Here is a 13,765-nt window from a genome sequence, read left to right as displayed (position 1 = left end):
ATCATCTGGCCGTGATTTCCTGAAAGGTCCATGCAAAGAAAACATTTGTAAAATCACATAAAAGTTATAAAGTATGTACATGTTGGTTTAAAATGAATTTGTACTACATTATATACCTAGTTGCATCTACAACTCAACGAGCACACCTATACCGGTCAATTTGGCTCAGATGGTCTGCAGGTACATGAAAGTGAGATGCGATTTAAAAGCTGCCCTCATATCTCAGCCCGAGGGCAAACTGGCCATTTGAAATCTCAGCGGTGGGATTTGAACCCACGCCTCCGAAGAGACTGTAGTGTGAAATGTCCTGCATCACGTTGCTCTGGGTTAAAGCAATGCACACCGTATGGGAGACTCTTGTCAGGTGTGTCCAGGTGCCATTGTGAGGAGAGACACCAGGCCTGAAGGCTCTTTGTGACTGAACAGATGAGCGGGGATCAACACGAAGAACCAGTGTGGACATGTGAGGTGGTTTGTCTCCTTGCCCTTTTCTTGTTGTTTCTTGAAAACGGTTATCCTCCATTATTGTTGGGTCAAAGAGTGGGGCGGTAACAATCCCTGGCATGCCCCCCTCGAAAAAGTGAAGACTTCCAATGAGAGGTATCACCGAGATTTAAACTCGGATCGCTGGATTCAGAGTCCATACTGCTAACCATTACACCATGAAACCCAACGTGAAGCTGTATTCGACATGCGATATCCCGAAGAAAAGAGCGCAAGGTCTTGTGAATGCAAGAGCTCCACTATAACTAGAGTTATACATTTGACAGAGGCACGCTTTCCGAAACCCGGGATCGAACCAGGGACCTTTTGATCTTCAGTCTAACGCTCTCCCAACTGAGCTATTTCGGCCATGTTTGCAGATTTCTTGACTTGCGAATGGTAGTCCGCGGACGACCCCTCCATCTTCTATGTGGTTCCTCGTTCCACAAGTACAACACTTTTCCTGCACGTAAACATAGATGAAATTCACTTGTGTTTGCCTGACAGCTTAAACGTTTTAGGACAAAGGTCAAAGAGTGGGGCGGTAACAATCCCTGGCATGCCCCCCTCGAAAAAGTGTAGACTTCCAATGAGAGGTCTCACCGAGGTTTAAACTCGGATCGCTGGATTCAGAGTCCAGACTGCTAACCATTACACCATGAAACCCAACGTGGAGCTGTATTCGACATGCCAGATCCCGAAGAAAAGAGCACGGTCTTGTGAATGCAAGAGCTCCACTATAACTAGAGTTATGCATTGGACAGAGGTATGCTTGCCGAAACCCGGGATCGAATCGGGGACCTTTAGATCTTCAGTCTAACGCTCTCCCAACTGAGCTATTTCGGCCATGTTTGCAGATTTCTTGACTTGCGAATGGTAGTCCGCGGACGACCCCTCCATCTTCTATGTGGTTCCTCGTTCCACAAGTACAACACTTTTCCTGCACGTAAACATAGATGAAATTCAATTTTGTTTGCCTGACAGCTTAAACGTTTTAGGACAAAGGTCAAAGAGTGGGGCGGTAACAATCCCTGGCATGCCCCCCTCGAAAAAGTGTAGACTTCCAATGAGAGGTATCACCGAGATTTAAACTCGGATCGCTGGATTCAGAGTCCATACTGCTAACCATTACACCATGAAACCCAACGTGAAGCTGTATTCGACATGCCATATCCCGAAGAAAAGAGCGCAAGGTCTTGTGAATGCAAGAGCTCCACTATAACTAGAGTTATACATTTGACAGAGGCAAGCTTGCCGAGACCCGGGATCGAACCAGGGACCTTTAGATCTTCAGTCTAACGCTCTCCCAACTGAGCTATTTCGGCCATGTTTGCAGAGTTCATGACTTGCGAATGGTAGTCCGCGGACGACCCCTCCATCTTCTATGTGGTTCCTCGTTCCACAAGTACAACACTTTTCCTGCACGTAAACATAGATGAAATTTACTTGTGTTTGCCTGACAGCTTAAACGTTTAAGGACAAAGGTCAAAGAGTGGGGCGGTAACAAACCCTGGCATGCCCCCCCTTTGAAAAAGTGTAGACTTCCAATGAGAGGTCTCACCGAGATTTGAACTCGGATCGCTGGATTCAGAGTCCAGAGTGCTGACCATTACACCATGAAACCCAACGTGGAGCTGTATTCGACATGCCAGATCCCGAAGAAAAGAGAGCATGGTCTTGTGAATGCAAGAGCTCCACTATAACTAGAGCAAAGCTTTGGATAGAGTCACGCTTGCCGAAAACCGGCATCGAACCAGGGACCTTTAGATCTTCAGTCTAACGCTCTCCCAAACTGAACTAAATTTGGATTTGATACAAGCCACAAATATAATTTGAGAGAAACTAATACAATTGCTTGTAACAAGTTGACATAATTCCTTTAAGTTTTCCAAGGAAAAACTATTTTTTTTAAGTTGATCCAATGTCTCACTTTTTTCAGTGTACAGTAAACAGTGAGGGAAATCATTTTGAACATCATTATAACTGGATTACGGGGATGCTTTTGTGTGCTTTTTAGTTTATTAGCAGTTATGTGCACATAACAGCTATTATCACACTGTACTGCAAGGTTTTGTCTTAGTTTTCCTTAAATGTGTTTCAGGAATAACTGGTTAGGAGAGTATATTCCTTTTGCTAAAGCATGCTTTATTCTTCCTTATTTCAATGAATCTAATGTTTTCTTCTCTTTTTAGATTGTATCTGAAGGTAGAATGATATGGTCTGGTGCTTAACCCGGTGAACCTGGTCTATTAGAGTCAGTCTCTCTTAGTCACTCCAGAGAGGATGAGGGTGCCAGTGTGTTAAACCTAGTGGTGGTTTAGAGGGCCACGCATGTCAAATGCTAACAATCTGCGCACTCTTTCAGCATCCAAAACTACCTCTATTACATTTCACATTGGTTTATGGAAGTGCCAATCTGCTGTAAACAAGGGAGATTTCATCACAGCTATTGCCAAACATTCTGGTCTTTCGCTTTTAGCTTTTACTGAAACCTGGATCAAACCAGAGGACAATGCCACACCAGCTGCCCTCTCCAATAATTACACTTTCTCCCACAGCACACACATATCAGGGAGGGGTGGAGGAACCAGTATACTTATTCCTTTACCTCTGTGATCTGAATGGCCTCTCAGCAACTGTAGCTCTACGGCTTTCGGAATAAATGCAGCCATTTAATGGAACACAACACACACAGGCCTTTAAGAAAAAACGTGCGACCAGCAGCGCAATTCCCGGGGGGTGGGGCAGAGGGTATATGTCCCCCTCACTTTTTGACACTTCCCTCTTCGATTTAATGCTTAATTATAAACCATATAATATACTTATTTCTTGTATCTACGTTTAGCATGAATTTTATTAATGAGAGAGAGTTGCGCCACTGCTTCAGATGGAGGTGGCAAAAAAAGAGTTTTAGCGCTCAGCGATTTCTTTTCTTCTATCGTATAACATCATGGTCATAAGCAGCAATATCCGTTCTTAGAACTCCCCGCAGCCTGTTAATATTGCATTTCCCATCCAACACAAACGTTTGGCAGAAACCAAATAGATAGCTTCCCTGTTATATCAAGAAAAAGCCTAGTCTTCTCACTTTTGACAAATGCTGTGTAATGCTCTGTGATGTGGCATGCCTGGTTTGCCCAGTTAGGCAGCGCGTCAGTCTCATAATCTGAAGGTTGTGAATTCCAGCCTCACACAGGTCAGCGTGGTTGGATTCTTTTGAGCTGATTTCAGATCCCGCAGAGGCCAAATTTCTTGCCGTAACTGTTCATGTACCTTCGGAAGGACTGCCTCAATTGAAGCTAAACATCTAGTCAGGCAACCACGGCTCTTGCTGAGGACTGATCAAGAGCATGTACCTAGGGGTCTAGTGGCTAGGATTCGGTGCTTGTTGCACGTTCTCCGAGGGTTAATAAGAGGCTTCCTTCGAGCCGGATTCAAGCTAGCGACCTAAGGTTGACCAGTGAGACATCTACAGTCATCCGAAATACCAACTTAGCTATGGAAAGACAGGTATTCATCCAACGACTGTGCAAAAAAAGGTCAGCGGACGCCCCATAGCACGAAAATGAGCAGAGGTGCAACAAGCCAGCCAGGAGTTGAACCTAGAATCTTCTGATCTGTAGTCAGACACATTATCTATTGAGCCAAGGCCGGCACATGTTACTCGAGGTAAAGATGCAAGAGGATGAAAGAAGACGCACAGCGACCCGAGTTCGTGCCTTGCTCTGACCAGTGATGGAATTTGTGGAGTTTGTCCTTTTGATGCTGCTGGTGCACACGTGTGTTATCATCATTACCCTCCGCACTTTATTCAAACTCCACACACACAGAAATCGGAAGCGGGAATCGAACCCCCAACCTTGGAGGTGTGAGGCGAACGTGCTAACCACTAAGCCACCGTGCCCCCTGACACATCAGCCTAAATAATGATAATAAATAGCAAACGAAAACAAACATTTGCAGTGCAACTTTGACATATCAGCCTAAAAAAAATATAAATAGCAAAACAAAACAAACATTTAACGCAGTAGTGCAATTTAAACATATCAGCCTAAAAATAATAATAATAAAAAGTAAACCAAAACAAACATTTACCACAGTAGTGGAATTTTTAAGTATAATATATAATATAATCAACCTTATAATAAAAAAACTCACACATAAAACACATAAATAACAAGGTAAACTTACCATTATATGGGTGTATGTTTCCCCACATTTAAAACCAAGATACACACAATTATTATACATTAGTGACAGCTGTTATTTTTGGAAACTGATAAATTGCTCTATAAATCAAACATTCACAAGATATATAATACACAACAACATGTGCTGAAAGAGCAATTTTAAGGATCTGGAGGGTTGTCGTTTCCTGTGATTTTCTTCCTATAACCTCGTTCCTCCAGCACTGCCCTCCATTCATCATATGATTGAGTCTCAGACCCTTTGCAGTACCAGTTGCCAAAGTACTGAAGATGTGATGGTGGCTTACTCTCTTGGTTACATTTTCTGCAAATAATGACATCTGTCTTCCTTACATATTTTCTTGTTACAATTCCAGTGTCTTCTTCCCTCTTCTGTTTTCTCTTTCTGTATTGCTGAGTGGAGTAAGGAACAGTTTGACTGGATATCTGAGTCTAAACTGATGGTGGATGAAGATGGAGATAAAGGGAGGTTAAAGAGCATCCCCTGTGAGGTACCAGGCACTGCAGAGGACGGAGCGCTTGTATCTATCGATGTAGGACGCTGCACAGATGGTAAAATGAAGACAGGTAGTACTGGTGCAATGACAGGAAGTCCTTGATGTGATGGTAGAACCTGGGAGATGGCCTGAGATTACGACCCCCCCTTGAGTTTTGCCTCCCCAGCAATGTTTGGTGGCAGGATGAAAAGACACGGCTCAGCCAAATTGCCTGAATAGAGTGTTGGTCCTTTCTGCAGAGCCGCAGGAAGTTTCTCAGGTCCTGCCATGGATGCGTCTGGGGCTTGGATACCCTGCTTCAAAATCTCCTGTTCCTGTGACTGCTGAACCTGGGAAAAAATAAAACAACTAATATGAACAAACATTTAAGCAATAACAAAAAAGAGCATTGACACATAGCAATTGATCACAACCTCGTCTCGTGTATTACTGCTTTTGTAAAATGTCTACTAGATTGAGATTAACATTGTTTTATGGATTAAATATTCTTGTTGATTTGTTTCTAGACCAGTCCATTGTTACATTGTTACAACTCAACCGTGTCAATTACTTGAACCCTCTGTGTAGTCCTCAGCTGCTTTAAGTTTTGGTTTAGCAGTAACAATGCTAATTTACTCACCATTGTGTGACTGTTGCAGCGTTCCCTTCTGGGAGCTGGATGGTGGTCTCGCTCATCACCTTTGCATTGGTGAGGATGCACTCTCTGATGTGCTTGTAAGCATCTGCTACCATTGTGAAGCGGGACACCCTTACCCCGTCACAGCGCACTGCGTTTGAGTACAGAGCACAGAGCCTTGTGAAGATGGCCTCCACCACTCGGTTGCAGTCAGGCCACTGTGCAGGACTATGAGCCCCAATGAAACACCTATAAATTATAGCAAGATACATATTAATAATTTAAGATTATTTTCAATGTGCGATCCTTACTCTGTTGATTTAAGTGTAGTTTTATTTTCACTTTTCTATTCTGTCTGTTTTGCTTTTGTTTTTGTTATGTTTTGAACTTAACAGGCTGCAGGAAGATAAGCTTGTCATGAAGACGACAGGTTTTACTAATTTGACTTGAAACCTTACTAAATAAACAAAGCTGGAGGTGATATTTCAGCCAGTTTTAGTTTGAATCTTCCCTGTTTTAGGGTGGTTTGGTGACGTAGCGAGTAAATGGTCTTCCTCCTATAATACTCCCCTAATGCCTGCCATATGGTGATGATCTTGATGCACTCTTCTCCAGTCAAGGCCAGACGGTGTTCTATAAGGCTAACCAAAAATTATGCCAGGTCCTGCCTGGCTCCATTCCCCTCAATATTATCAGGTCCAACAGAATCCTAAAATGAAAGATAATTTAGGAACTTTTGATAGCAGCAATGAATACAAATATTCACATGAAAGCACAGCCAACATAACCCAAATTTTGTTTATACACATGTAAATGTACATTAGAAAAGAAACTGGGCCCTTACATCATGTGAAAGGTTCTCTTCAGATGTTGGAAGATCAGTTTCTGTGGATAATTGTTCCTCTGGGACTACATGCAAAGCATAAATATGCGTCAAAATGACAAATATACATTTAAAGTTAGTGTGATAACAAATACAGAAACCTATATGAATGCTTTGGTAAACCTCACAGCTATGTGCACCAAGATAGAGTGCAGGCTTTGACTGTGTGTGCAGTAATCTAGAAACAGGAGAGGTCATGTGTGATGGAGGGACCACAGCCAGTGATGATGTGACAGGAGGTGTCATTGGTGATGGAGGCACCACAGACAGTGATGATGTGGAGCTGGTGACAGAAAATGTCACTGGTGAAGGAGGGACCACAGATAGTGATGATGTGGAGCTGGTGACAGAAGATGCCACTGGTGATGGAGGGAGCACAGACAGTGATGACATGGGGATGGTTGCTGGAGGGGTTGGAGAAAACTATTATAGAAAACTATTTTAAATAAAGCTTTTCTTTTAAAATAATGAGTTTAAGATAATAAGATAATAAGATAATAGTTTTGAATGTATTTTGAAAACATTTTGTTGTTAATAAAAATTATATTTGCATAAAAATATACTAAAGAATGTTATTGCATGCTGATATATTGTGACCCAAGTAAAAAGAATAAGAGGTGTATTTATGGGACGACCAGGGCATTGCCTTGCGAGAGCTCACATAGGACAAACACCTAGAAAATAGAAGGTGATATATTAGGTACGATCACGGCTGAAAGGCTGTGTGAGAGCCAACATAGGAAATATCACCCATGGTCACAATACGATGCATGAACCACATTTTTTCTAAGCATATTGGCTTATAACGGATACGATAGCTACTTTTCTGTTAAATATGAGAAGTAGTCTTGAGTCTATTTTTGGAAATTTTTGATTTGTTAGTCTCAACCAAATACATTATTATTTGAGTTTTAAGAGTATTCTCTCTAGGAAATATTGAGTCTTATAATATTTAGCATCAAGTTTTATGAACTACCCTTCCCCAACAACAGCTGTCCTTTCAGTTTATAGGGTTTTAGCTTATTAAAAGAATTGATGTTGAGGTCTTGATAAGTGCTCTTCACTATTGATTATTACAGAATGATATGAAACCCTAATTTCCCATATTGATTATTGATCAAAGATTAATTATTAAGTTTCATGCCTTGAAAATCTCTTCATTTTGGTGATTTTTGCTTTATTTTGATTTTGTTTCAGTTCACTGCATTACAATTTGCATTGCTGAAGAGGGCCCAGGCCTTGATTATGAGAGAAGAGAAGCCATTCAGGCTAAGATACAAACCATAAGAAAAGTACTGTCTGAAACTAAGGGAATTGGAAATCACTTTTGGAAAGAAGAGACATACATTGATGCAGGAGGGGTAGAACGAATTCTGTTAGAACTAAGAAAAGACTGGTCCTCAACTGACAGAGATTCAAACTTTAGACTCTGCCCAATCGGAGTGGCCTTACATAGAGTGTGAGGAGATTGTAAAGAACTGTTGTAAAGTAGTTAAATATTGTAAAGTAGTAAAGTAAAGTAAAGTAAAGTAGTAAAATATTGAAATACTACCTGAACGAAGTCTGTGCTTACCAGCATAAAATATCTAAATGTCCCTCAGGTCTGACAGCAAGAACATTATTGATTCAAAGGATCCCCATTGGTAGGCTAACAGGAGCTTACTTCGAGATAGGAGAGCTGCAAGGGTTTACCTTAGGGCGAGGACAAACTGGGCGGCTTATTGGTTTCCCTGAGCTTGGAGTCTATGCAAAATACTTGATATGTAAATTGGACAAGTAAGATATTTTATGTATGTGGAATGAAATTGGAGAAGTGGTTCCTCAACAGTTTGTGGCAGTAACTGTGAAAAAAATGGTGATGGAAATAGCCCCAGAGAACTCCAGATCTTGGTTTCCACCTTAATGTTTAAATGAACAAATGAAATACATTTAAAATCTCTATATTAAAAAAAAACAATACATTTAAGAACAATATTGATTTGTGCATTGTTTAACTATGTCGTCCACTCCTGTAGATCTGTTGGGGTCCAGATACCCGGTATGCAAAGACTCAATAGAACGAGTATCTAAAAAATGGGCCACAAGAACCAAAAACTTAAGAACAATATGCCCAGAAAGTGGTACCTTTGATGTAACAGTGTGTGAGGAAATGGAGTGATTATTAAAGAACTATAAACCAAAAGACAGAAGCAAAAAACGAGAAGAAAAGAGAAAATTAGAACAGAAGGTGCTCAACCTGTTCAAAAATGAAGGAGTTAATTTCCTGAAAAATATGTAAAATATAAGAGAAGTGCTAAAAAGGATGATGAAAGAAATGAAGAAAACTTTGAGAAAACGATTCAGCCACCTCCCTTTGAACCCCCAGCTGAAAGTTAGAAAAGATATAAACATCAACACAAATGCCAGTAGTAGCAATATCAGGAGATGTCACCATAGACGGAATGGTAGAAATAGATACAGATACAACTGAGATTAACAGAAAAAAAGCATAAAAAGTAAGGATAACAGGGCCAGCCAACTATCACCAGTCTTTACAAGAGATTAGATTAGATTAGATTCAACTTTATTGTAATTACACATATACAAGTACAGTGTAACGAAATGTAGTTAAGGTCTAACCAGAAGTGCAATTAGAAAGTGCAGGATATACAGTGTGAATAAATACAGAATACAATATTAGGAAAATACTATACAAATGTTCTATGACAATATGGCAGTCGGTATGTACTATGGACAATATATACAGAAGGATATATACTGTGAACATTAATGTACAAGTGGATATGAACAGATAACAATTTAGACTATACAATAGTGCAAGTGACTTAAGTGTGCATTAATTACAGACATTAGCTATTAAAGTTACAGTGCAGAAGATGAGTTAATGAAGTTATTAAGGTAATAGTGCAGTAGATGAGTTAATGCAGTTATTGAAGTTACAGTGCAGTAGATGAGTAGATGCAGTTAATAGAGTTACTGAGTTACTAATACAGTAATTGAAGTTATGGTGCAATAGATGAGTAGATGCAGTAAATAGAGTAACTGAGTTACTAATACAGTTATTGAAGTTATGGTGCAATAGATGAGTAGATGCCGTTAGTAGAGTTACAGTGCAGTAGATGAGTTCGTGCAGTTATTGAAGTTACAGTGCAGTAGATGAGGTAATGCAGTTCTGAAAGTTACAGTGCAGTAGATGAGTTAGTGCAGTTATTGAAGTTACAGTGCAGTAGATGAGGTAATGCAGATATGAGAGTCGTCCATTAGTGCAAATGAGCATTCAGTAATATTCCATGTGTGCAAGTGAGCAGTATAGATTGCAATGGTGTGTAAACAGTCCGGTAGAGCAGATACATGAAGTACTGGTGTGTACAGTTCAGTCATGCATGGCAGCCCTGTAGTGCAATCTAAACAATGTAACAGCAGCATTAAAGTTAAAGTTATGAGGGTAGTGGAATCAGTGGGGGACAGAGTTAGATAATGAAACAGCTCTGGTAAAAAAGCTGTTTCCTAGTCTTCTGATTCTTGTCCGGAGGCACCTGAAGCGCCTACCGGAAGGCAGGAGAGTAAACAGTCTGTGAGCGGGGTGAGAGGAGTCCTTGAGAATGCTGCGAGCTCGACGCAGACAGCGTTTCTTCTGGATGTCCTCAATGGAAGGGAGTGTAGTTCCTGTTATGGGCTGAGCTGTTTTCACCACCCGCTGCAGTGCCTTGCGCTCAGCAACAGAACAGTTCCCGTACCAGACTGTGACACAGTTGGTCAGGATGCTCTCTATCGTGCAGCGATAGAAGTTCACCAGGATAGTTGAAGACAGTTGGTTCTTCTTCAGTGTCCTCAGAAAGAAGAGACGCTGGTGAGCCTTCTTGACCAGGCATGAGGTGTTGGTGGTCCAGGACAGGGACTCCGAAATATGGATCCCCAGGAACTTAAAACTGGAAACACGTTCGACAGCCATCCCATTGATGTGTATGGGGTTGTGTGTGCCTCCTTTCGCTTTCTGAAGTCCACGATGATCTCCTTTGTCTTGGAGGTGTTAAGGAGCAGGTTGTTGTTTGAGCACCATGTGGCCAGGTGCCTGTACCCTCCTCCCTCATCGTTGTTGCTGATGAGACCAATCACTGTTGTATCGTCTGCAAACTTGATGAAGGAGTTAGATCCATTCACAGGCCTGCAGTCGAGTGTGAAAAGGGAGTAGAGAAAGGGGCTCAGTACGCAGCCCTGTGTAACACCAGTGTTGAGGGTGATTGTGGTGGAGGAGATGTTGCCTAACCTAACAAGCTGAGGCCTGTTCGTCAAGAAATCCATAATCCAGTTGCAGGTTGAGTTGTTAATGCCTAGGCTTCCAAGTTTGATGATTAGCTTGGAAGGGATGACGGTATTGAATGCAGAGCTGAAGTCTACAAACAGCATGCGTGCATAAGTGTCCTTATTGTCCAGATGTGTGAGCACGAAGTGCAGCGCCATAGACACCGCATCATCTGTGCTCCTATTGCTACGATAGGCAAATTGGTATGGGTCCAGTGTGGATGGTAGAGAGTCTTTTAGGTGTGACAGAACCAGCCGCTCGAAGCACTTCATAACAATGGGTGTGAGTGCTACAGGGCGGTAGTCATTCAGGCATGTCGGACTGGAATTTTTTGGAATGGGCACAATTGAGGTGGATTTAAAACATGCAGGAACCACTGCTTGGGCGAGGGACAGGTTGAAGATGTCCGTGAAGACCCCAGCGAGCTGCTCCGCACGAGATCCATTAGAGCAGCGGTTCTCAATCCTGGTCCTCGTGCCCCCCCCCGCTCTGCATATTTTGTTTGCTTCTCCTACCGCCTCGGAGGTTTGTTCAATACGCCTGCGAGAGCCCTGTGAATACATCACTAGATATTCTGCCATAATTCCAGTTCGAAATGGGCATAATGTTGCGCAAATCTCAAGATTACGGTTAAATAACCCTTTAATCTTCCATAGTAGGTTTTGTCTGGGTGAAGACGCTGCAGGCAGTAGTGTTGCGCAAATTCGTGTTCTTAAGTTAACGTCAGCCGATTTCCTGTGTGCAGGGATTAGAGAGCAATGAACACAGTTCAGGGAACACGTCAATCGGAAATTCATTGAGCTCTCTTCTAATGAGCTAGAGATTTAAATCAGGTGTGTTAAACAAGAGAGATACAAAAAACATGCAGAGCGGGGCGGCGCGGCGCGAGGACCAGGGTTGAGAACCGCTGAATTAGAGGATGAGGGAGACAGAGCTGCATTTTGTCCTTGTCCCTATAAATAACCGAAAAAAGCACTGGGTGAAATAACGCAGAGACATGAGGAGGCCTACGAAAGTACAGCAGAAGATCTAAGACAAATACATACAGATTCTGCACATGCTTTAAGTCAAGTTTCAGGCAACAGCTGAGAAGGAGAATATGAAGAAGACGTTGCCACTAAAGCCAGCAGTCAAGAAAAGACACGATATCCCACAATAAACAAAAGGGGCTCATTGAGAGCAGCTTCAAGACGCCTACCAAGAGGGGAGCGAAAGCTGGTCACAGGGAGTCTCTATCTCCAGGATGCAGACCTCGAACACTGGAAAATGCCCTGGACCCGAATGCTAGAAGGAAGACTGAGAAGATCTGTAAGAACCACATTCCTTCCTGAAGGGGCATTACCGAAGTCGCATGACACCAATGAAAGAAAGCAGTTCCCCATTTTAATAAAAGGGGCTCAAGCACAATATGTACCATGGGCGTCTCAAGATCTGGATGACCTAGTTGTGCGCCTACCAAACGTAGATGAAGGGGCAGGCAAATGGATCAGACTTGTGGAGGAAGAGACAACAGGAAAGCTATTGACATTGGGGGATATCAAAGCACTCCTTGCCAAATGTGTGGGAAGCTCCAAGCTGAATGATTTTTTAAGAGCAGCAGACATCCAGGTGGACGCCCTAGATCTTGATGGACACCCATTCGACAGATATAGAAGACGGATTTGGCAGGGGTTAAGAGATGAATTTCCCAACCGCATTGATCCCAGAGCACTCAAGGGAGAACAGATGGGAGAGGAAGAGAACCCTGCCACCTACAGTTGAAAGAAAAAGTATGTGAACCCTTTGGGCTTACTTGGATTTCTTCATAAATTGGTCATAAAATGTGTTCTGATTTTCATCTAAGTCACAACAATAGAGAAACACAGTCTGCTTAAACTAATACCGCACAAACATTATACGTTTTCATGTTTTTATTGAACACAACATGTAAACATTCATAGTGCAGGGTGGAAAAAGTATGTGAACCTTTGGGTTTAATAACTGGTTGACCCTCCTTTGGCAGCAATAACCTCAACCATACGTTTCCTATAGTTGCAGATCAGACCTGCACAACGGTCAGGAGAAATTTTGGACCATTCCTCTTTACAAAAGTGTTTCAGTTCAGCAATATTCTTGGGATGTCTGGTGTGAATCGCTCTCTTGAGGTCATGCCACAGCATCTCAATAGGGTTGAGGTCAGGACTCTGACTGGGCCACTCCAGAAGGCGTATTTTCTTCTGTTAAAGCCATTTTGTTGTTGATTTACGTCTATGCTTTGGGTCGTTGTCCTGTTGCATCGTCCAATCTCTGTTAAGCTTCAGTTGGCGGACAGATGATCTTAAATTTCCTGCAAAATGTCTTGATAAACTTTGGAATTCATTTTTCCATCGATGACAGTAATCCGTCCAGGAGCAGCAAAAGTTATGCAGCAAAGCAGCCCCAAACCATGATGCCCCCTCCACCATATTTCACAGTTGGGATGAGGTTTTGATGTTGGTGTGCTGTGCCTTTTGTTCTCCACACATAGCGTTGTGTGTTCTTTCCAAACAACTCAATTTTGGTTTCATCTGTCCACAGAATGTTTTGCCAGTAGTGCTGTGGAACATCCAGGTGCTCTTTTGCAAACTTCAAACGTGCTGCAATGTTTTTTTTGGACAGCAGTGGCTTCCTCCGTGGTGTCCTCCCATGAAGTCCATTCTTGTTTACTGTTTTCCTGATTGTAGATTTGTCAACAAAATGTTAGCATGTGCCAGAGATTTCTGTAAGTGTTTAGCTGACACTCTAGGATTCTTCTTC

General features: G+C 42.1%; 5 non-coding genes across 5 annotated transcripts; all 5 read right to left on the bottom strand.

Moving 5' to 3' along the window:
• Nucleotides 1-779: 779 nt before the first annotated feature.
• trnaf-gaa (transfer RNA phenylalanine (anticodon GAA)) lies at nt 780-852 on the bottom strand. The gene has a single exon. It is a non-coding gene; the product is annotated as a tRNA-Phe (tRNA).
• A 225-nt stretch (nt 853-1,077) lies between these two features.
• trnaq-cug (transfer RNA glutamine (anticodon CUG)) lies at nt 1,078-1,149 on the bottom strand. Its single transcript has one exon. It is a non-coding gene; the product is annotated as a tRNA-Gln (tRNA).
• A 107-nt stretch (nt 1,150-1,256) lies between these two features.
• Nucleotides 1,257-1,329, bottom strand: trnaf-gaa (transfer RNA phenylalanine (anticodon GAA)). The gene has a single exon. It is a non-coding gene; the product is annotated as a tRNA-Phe (tRNA).
• A 406-nt stretch (nt 1,330-1,735) lies between these two features.
• trnaf-gaa (transfer RNA phenylalanine (anticodon GAA)) lies at nt 1,736-1,808 on the bottom strand. Its single transcript has one exon. It is a non-coding gene; the product is annotated as a tRNA-Phe (tRNA).
• Nucleotides 1,809-2,035: 227 nt separating this feature from the next.
• Nucleotides 2,036-2,107, bottom strand: trnaq-cug (transfer RNA glutamine (anticodon CUG)). Its single transcript has one exon. It is a non-coding gene; the product is annotated as a tRNA-Gln (tRNA).
• Between the last annotated feature and the right edge of the window lie 11,658 nt (nt 2,108-13,765).

This window comes from Triplophysa dalaica, chromosome 5, assembly GCF_015846415.1.
Source record: "Triplophysa dalaica isolate WHDGS20190420 chromosome 5, ASM1584641v1, whole genome shotgun sequence".
NCBI lineage: Eukaryota > Metazoa > Chordata > Actinopteri > Cypriniformes > Nemacheilidae > Triplophysa > Triplophysa dalaica.
This window is presented reverse-complemented; position numbering and strand designations above follow the sequence as displayed.